At 38.6% G+C, this 8,460-nt stretch overlaps 1 long non-coding RNA gene across 1 annotated transcript; it reads right to left on the reverse strand.

Moving 5' to 3' along the window:
- Nucleotides 1-158: 158 nt before the first annotated feature.
- On the reverse strand, nt 159-4,762 carry LOC141334182 (uncharacterized). Its single transcript, XR_012355499.1, has 3 exons — nt 4,591-4,762; nt 2,758-2,853; nt 159-1,100 (listed from the first exon to the last, which is right to left on the reverse strand). It is a non-coding gene; the product is annotated as an uncharacterized lncRNA (long non-coding RNA).
- Nucleotides 4,763-8,460: the final 3,698 nt, after the last annotated feature.

Raw genomic sequence — 8,460 nt, forward strand, 5'->3', positions numbered from 1 at the left:
TGCTTTTTAAAAGGCACGAATCAAAGGAGCTCAGTCAAAACAAAGTGCTTGTCATAAATTAAAACAAAAGGAAAATGATTCCATAAAAACAAAAAAAAAATTTAAAGTACATTAAGTGTTAATAGTTCCATATTCTGGTATTGATCATTGTTACAGAGGGTAGATTCAGTACTTTGGGTCTACAGCTCACATTATAATAAAAACTCAAAGGATTCATGAAAAAAATCAATAAGATTCTAAGTAGAATCCATCCTCAACAGCAATGACAACCATTAGAATGTGGAACCATTTAACACTGTTTAAAAACGTTTAAAAACACACTTTTTAAAAATACATTCAAATAAGTACTGGTTTCCACTGTGCCGTACTTCAACTGGCAACATCAAGGTAGTGCATCAAGGTAGGCATTAGGCAACAGAACATTAAACATGTATAGTGCATGAATTGAACAGTCGTTTCCCACGTTATTCAGTCCAAAAAACTTAAGCTTGGCAATATGTCATTGATTGTCAATCGATACATTTTACAACAATGTATTAATTCTGAGGTAGAACAGGCAAACATTGTCACATCTTAAATCTGACGTAGAAGAGGCAAAGAGTGTCACATCTTAAATCTGAGGTAGAAGAGGCAAAGAGTGTCACATCTTAAATCTGAGGTAGAACAGGCAAACATTGTCACATCCTAAATCTGAGGTAGAAGAGGCAAATGATTACATTTGTAAAGAGGAAAAAAAAAAAGTCCTCAATACTCAGCTCAACAAATAATCCATTCTGAATGATTCACTCACTGAACAAATTATTCTTCAGCGTCAGTAGACGCCCTTTCAGTGGTTTGTTGTCCTCAAGACACATCACAACTTTTTGGATAAATGTGAATGTAAGTTTGAGATTCTTTGGGTACTGTAGGTCTAGTGCATAGATGTACCCAAAGAGCAGGAGAAATGAGTCAGCCAGATTTGTGAGACCACTCACAAGTATTTCAACCTCCACAACAATACAGATGCTCTCAGGGCTGAAGAAGGACGCATCAGTAGTGTCATCCGTGACGACTGTCAGGAGAGCCACCAAAGTGTCACAGAGGTCTGGACCATCTGTTGACTATAAAACACAAATAATACAAGAATGAGTTCAGCCCCTCAAGGACACAAATCATGCTAATGCGCTGCTTACAAAACCACATGTGACGTGAGTGTGACAGGCGAGTTCAGAGGAAACTTTTACATGCAAAATCTACCTCAGCGCGGTAAACATGTCCCTGATTTGGAAATATTTTACTCTTGATACAGCAGCTAGTAGCACTGCAAATTGTAATATTTGCAAAGCCAAAGTTTCAAGAGGTGGAAGTAGTGTTTCGAATTACAACACCACAAATTTAATCAAGTGTCTTCAGAAGCATCACGCAAAAGAACACAAGGACTTTGCGATTGTTTAATACAGCAGTTAAATAAATAAGTTATTATTAAATGACTTGCATTGTCTGACTATAACACTATTGCCTGATTTTGCTCTATTTCATCGTCAAAAGTAATCTGAAACAAGTCACAACTGAGCCGCTGCATACCTCAATTCAAACACAGCGGTGTTTCGTTTAAGAATAAACGTGCGTTTTTAAACTAATCTAGTGAAATGATTCAATTTCCCATTCAAACAGAGAGTCACTTGCTTTATTCCTGAATGAACCATCCGTTCAAACGAATCAAATGAATGAAATGATTCAGTAATTAAATCAGTGTCTTGCCTCCACTGGCAGATCAGTTCAGTTATTTATATCTGTAATATTTCTGTTGTCAAAATGTTATTTTTAAAACATTAATCTTAATATGAATTTATGAATTTGATTACACTCATGCATGTATCTCTTTTTTCACCCTTTTTTATCCAACAATGTGCAAGCAGATTTGGCATTTCTTGCTTTACCTAAAACAAATAAATCTTAATGACAAAGTGAATTGTATACATTTTTTAGTTTTGAAGGTAAAATACCCCCACTGATATCGGCCTGGTATCGGATCGGTTTTGAGAAAATGGTATTGTTGCATCTCTAATTTCTACATGTCAGTTTGTAGAACAACAACTGAAGTGAACTTCATAAACAGGTCCTGGGGGGTATTCCAAAAGGAGGTTCAACAAACTCTGAGCCTAAACCTGAAGTCTGAGTTGACTTACCCTGTGAAGTGAAACTCTTTGAGTTTTCAGTTCCAGAACAGCTGATCTGAGTTAGGTAAGTCGACCCTGAGTATGTTGTTCAATGTTTTATTTAATTTAATTTTAGGCTATTTTATTTAATTGAAATTGGCTGAAAATGAAATATAAAAACATTCTCAAGTTGGCTCCTCACTTTGGTTTTTATTTTACATATTAAACAAAGTAAATGTTTATTCAGTAGATATTTTAAATTGTAGTAGCTTTTACCACCAACAGATGCTGTTTAACATACATCTGTGTCCTAACATACTGCTGAGTAGATCAACATGAAGTGGTGCTCACCTCCACCTCGTCTGACAGAGGGTCCTGAACTGAAAACTCAAGAGTTTCACTTCACAGGGTAAGTCAACTCAGAGTTCAGGCTTAGGCTCAGAGTTTGTTGAACCTACTTTCTGGAATAGCCCTCTGGAATGGATAACTCAAGAGTTCTCACATAACCTACTTTCTGGAATACCCCCCTTGTTCTCCTAGAGTTCTTTGAGTGATGTCATATGTTTAAGTTGACTAAATAGCTAGGTAAAGGGATTGATAGTGAGGCCAGTACACTTACGTTACAGGTCCTGAAGAACTTGGAGGCATTTTCACGCAGGTACACAGGAAGTGCACGAAGGACGAGGGCCCGTCTCGTATTTACATCACTTTGTTCCTATATGGACAAAAAATATCCATTACACAAATGCAGAGCAAACACTTAAAAAAAAATCTAAGTGTTAAATAGCTCCATATTCTGATGGTGGTCATTGCTATAGACGGTAGATTCAGTATTTTGGGTCACCATTTCTTCAGTAAAACATTTTTCAAATGAATAACTTTCTATTGTAAATACTTAAATAACTCACAAAGAAAAAAACTCTAAATTGTAAATCAAATTTTACGAAAGCAGTAGTTATTTGGACTTCTTCAAATTGAAGCTGATAAAGTATCTTTTAAGGTACTTCTTTATGATGATAGAATACATCTTGTCAAGACGTTCATCTCTGATGAGATTGACAATGTTGTGTGCATGCCATAATCACTTAACCTCGGGGCACAGTCGAGGCAATTCATACTATGACTTCTTACAGTTGTCTGCAAACAATCTAATTCTAATTCTGTTAATAATCTGTTTCTGAATCATGCAAAGTTAAAAATTCACCTGAATGTCATAAATAAATTAGCTAGCTCCTCCGCTATCTTGCCAGTCTTGGTGGTGTTACGACCCTAGGTGGTCAATCGAGGGGAAAAGGGAAGTAACATTAAGTTGGCAGAAACACACATCTGCACAACACACATCGCACCAGGTGAGGAGTAAATCCAGAGACGTTCTGTACTGCCAATGAGAGGGGGTTCAGCGAAAAATCGGCAGTTGTCAGCAGGAAGTGGCTGACAGTACCTGCCACTAAAACCGGACGTCAGCTGTCGCTCGGAGGGGAAGAAAACAACAACAACAACAACTCACGTACACGGGCTTATTACCTTTATTTTGTAATAATTTAAGCTGTGTTATGAAGGTTCAGATTTACATTTGTAGTATTTCAAGAAACAACATTGTTGCGGTTGTTTAATAAAGCCTTTAAATTCGTAACGGGCTTTGTATGATGTCAGATTATTTGATCATGTTAATTTTTAATAGTAAACTAAATTTTTTAAGTTAATTATAGCCCACTAACATACTAAGATTAACGATTAACTATAGTAGACAGTTACATTGTCGTTCGCTAACATAAAAATTAAAATCAAACATACGAGGCAACAATTATTCATTACTCCGATCATTAATTTCAAAATGTACCGCTCCAACAAACACTGCCATTGGTGTCTGTCATAGTTGCATATGATTGGTTGCTGCCAAGTTGGTCGATGCTGATTGGCTGTCACCAAGTGGCAGGTCCCTCCTACCCTCCGAATGCCAGTAACTGGCTTCCGGCTGTCAATGGCAGGTACTTCCTGCTGCTAGCTGCCTTTTTTTTTCTGAACCCCTTCTGCTGCCAATAGTGCTCTTTTATTTACACAATGTGGGAACTTGAGAGATATTTACAAAATGAGAAAAGAAGTAAAGGTGAATAATATATATAAATATTTACATTATATGGCCACAAGAAAACACAACAGACAGATGTGATACACGGAAGAGAATTGGAGAATGGAGACGGGCGGCATCCAAAGCAAAGAAATAAACAAAACAAAAACAATCTACCTAGTATTACCAGCCACTTAACTATCTACAAAAAGAAAACCACGAAATGAAAAGGAGTCTTCGCGTCCGTGACGCACTACCTGCCCTATACTGACTAATACAGAAAACAAAATTACAGCGGGTGGAGCACGCCCCTAAACTAGTGTGTTTAATACAATATAGTGAAATACCTGCGTGTGCACAATGTATGTCGCGCGACTTCCTTACCTGTCCCTTTCTCCAACCTCGGAATGAGACAATCGACTAGAGGTAAACGAATGGAGATGGGATACTGGGCAAATGGGATATGTACAATATGAAACACAGGCTACATAGATTCACTATCACACCAAAGAACACACAAAAACGAAGTCGAAGGCTAGCTCGCGAGTGGCGTCTTCACTCCACTTTTATCTGCGGAACACGGATGAAATTGGTGGGCTGGCCAGTGACGTCACGGGAGTACGGGAACCAGGTGAGCGGCGTGGACCAATGGGAGGGAACTGCGAAAGTGAAAGTAAGAACAAGAGAGACTAGAGGTGCGTTCGACTTCATGCGGCGCAGCCAGAAATCGGCTGCCGCCTTACAAAACAATGCATTCTGGTAAGATCATTTGTCCGACTTTGATCGGCGCTGCAGCCGCCTTTCGATCACGTGTTCCATCAAAGTACCGTGAGAGCAAAACGAGACCAGCCGCAGAGGTCAGGCGCTGCAGTTGCTCGGGACTCACTAGGTGCGTTCGAGATGCACTACACTAGCCTGCCGCCGGCTGGCGAGAGCAGCCGCTTGCAGTCGGGGGAGGAGTAAAGAGACGGCAGTCAAGTCGGACACTTATAGAGGATGAAACTGTATTCCAAACATACAAAAAAAAAAAAAGGAATAAAGAAGAAATGAAACTACATAAGATAAATAAATAAAAGAAAAACGTTTCCCTATCATTTATTCTTTACAATCGTTTTGCTTTTTTTGTTGATCATATCAAGTATGTGAGTTACTTTAATGTAATGCAATATGACGTTTATTATTTGCATCTTGGTTTTGTAGTTAGCTATAGGACATTTTTCAAATATAAGCAGTTTATTCAGTGTAGTGAAGCCTCTCACAGCATCCATTAAAAAAAAAACGGCCTCTGGTTGACCAGTTTTTTCCCCCCAAACTTTACTCTTATACAATAAGAATATATATTTACCATATCGCCTAATCTTCATTTTCATCAATAATGTTTTGTTTGAATATTAGATATTCGATATAAAGATTGATTCCATACAGGAACTTATTTAAGAAAAAACACGCAGCACACGTCGTGCTTGTCGTCACATAATCTGACCAATGAGAGTAAAGTGTGTCGTCATCAAGGCTTTCGCAGCCGATTTTAAGCAGCTGCAGCGCCTGACCTCTGCGACTGCTCTCGTTTTGCTCTCACGGTACTTTGATGGCACACGTGATCGAAAGGCGGCTGCAGCGCCGATCAAAGTCGGACAAATGATCTTACCAGAATGCATTGTTTTGTAAGGCGGCAGCCGATTTCTTGCGGCGCTGCATGAAGTCGAACGCACCTACTAAATTCCAGGGGTTTCATTACCACGACGTAAAATGGGCGTCCCTGAGGGCGTTGGGAAAACGCCCCTTTCTAAAAAAAAATTATTAAGAGAGGTCACCGATCATGCTCAGTAAGTCAGTTTTTTTGCGCGGGCATTTCAAAACCTAGGATCAGCACTGATGGATAATGAAGGACAACACAGTCATACAGGTTATTTTTATGTTTTAAAATCTTAAATTTAAACGATTTTCGAAAAGAAATAAACAGCCGTTATAGAAATGTAAAACGTGTAGCGTCTATTTACGAAAATAAATCATGGTTTACAACGGTATCGTGGACAGGTAACGTTATTTCAAGACACTGTAACGTTATATGAATATAAATATGAAGGGCACGAAACCCCTGTGATTGTGGACAGGTATTTCAAAATACTGTATATGAATATAATTATGAAGTGCACGAAAACCCTGCGATCTTGGCCAGGTATTTCAAGATATTGTATATGAATATAATTATGAAGTGCACGAAACCCCTGCGATCGTGGACAGGTATTTCAAGACACTGTATGAATATAATTATGAAGTGCACGAAACCCCTGCGATCGTGGACAGGTATTTCAATATGCATATAATTATGAAGTGCACGAAACCCCTGCGTTCGTGGACAGGTATTTCAAGACACTGTATGAATATAATTATGAAGTGCACGAAACCCCTGCGATCGTGGACAGGTATTTCAAGACACTGTATGCATATAATTATGAAGTGCACGAAACCCCTGCGTTCGTGGACAGGTATTTCAAGACACTGTATGCATATAATTATGAAGTGCACGAAACCCCTGCGTTCGTGGACAGGTATTTCAAGACACTGTATGCATATAATTATGAAGTGCACGAAACCCGTGGCCAGGTATTTCAAGATATTGTATATGAATATAATTATGAAGTGCACGAAACCCCTGCGTTCGTGGACAGGTATTTCAAGACACTGTATGCATATAATTATGAAGTGCACGAAACCCCTGCGTTCGTGGACAGGTATTTCAAGACACTGTATGCATATAATTATGAAGTGCACGAAACCCCTGCGTTCGTGGACAGGTATTTCAAGATATTGTATATGCATATAATTATGAAGTGCACGAAACCCCTGCGATCTTGGACAGGTATTTCAAGATACTGTATATGAATATAAATATGAAGTGCACGAAACCCCTGCGATCTTGGACAGGTATTTCAAGACACTGTATATGAATATAAACGATCGTGGACAGGTATTTCAAGATACTGTATATGAATATAATTATGAAGTGCACGAAACCCCTGCGAACGTGGACAGGTATTTCATGATACTGTATATGAATATGAAGTGCACGAAAGCCCTGCAATAGTGGAGGTATTTAAAGCAAATTGCTTTTCCCTAACTGCGCATGATTGGTGACCTATGCAAATTCTCAAATAGGCCACGCCTGCCTGGTGACGCAATATCGATTACGCTGTACTGAAACCCCTGGAAAAAAGTGCATCCCGCAGTTGCTCAAATTCGGCTGCGAAAGCCTTGATGACGACACACTTTATTCTCATTGGTCAGATTATGTGACGACAAGCACGACGTGTGCTGCGTTTTTTTTTTTTTCTTAAAAAACTTCCTGTATGTAATCAATCTTTATATCGAATATCTGATATTCAAACAAAACAATAATGATGAAAATGAAGATTAGGCGATTTGGTAAATATATATTCTTATTGTATAAGAGTTAAAGTTTGGAAAAAAACTGGTCAACCAGAGGCCGTTTTTTTAATGGATGTTGTGAGAGGCTTCACTACACTGAATAAACTGCTTATATTTGAAAAATGTCCTATAGCTAACTACAATACCAAGATACAAATAATAAACGTCATATTGCATTACATAAAAGTAACTCACATTGATATGATCAATAAAAAAGCAAAACGATTGTATATGTAGTGGGTTGTGTATTTTTGCATGACATCACGGAAGAATGTGTGTTGCGTAACTTCCGTTCTAATCAGTTAAACTGTGTATGGCGCGATACTGGGCATCTCGCACATGGTTGTTTGGCGTTGTACTGGTGTGAGTGTGGAGAGCAACGGCACAGAGTACATGGTGTGTTCTCTCCCGTGTCTGCGGTGTTGCTGATACTACTTGGGTAGGTCACTGATTTATTATGCGTAACAAATAGAATATGGTATGTTTTTGAGTGTGTATGTTTTGTTTTTGTTATAGTAAAAACATCCAGCATTTCGGTCATTTGATTTGGAGTAGTACATCTCTTATCGTGGCTTTTTCCTGTGTATGTGGCTGACAATACCCGGGTAGGTTGCTTAAATTTGTTAAATGCAATGAGCAGAACGTGGGTTGTTTTAGAACGAATGTTTTGTTTTTATTGTAGCAACAGACCTAATACCATGGTTGTTGATTTAGAGCTTTACGCCTCGTACTTTGGTTTCCCCTCGTTCGTGTAGTTGATGACATCAGGGTAGGTTGGTCGATTTTATTCAACGCCATAAACGGTGGTGTGTTTGTTTGTAACAA

The sequence above is a fragment of the Garra rufa genome, chromosome 4, assembly GCF_049309525.1.
Source record: "Garra rufa chromosome 4, GarRuf1.0, whole genome shotgun sequence".
Lineage (NCBI taxonomy): Eukaryota > Metazoa > Chordata > Actinopteri > Cypriniformes > Cyprinidae > Garra > Garra rufa.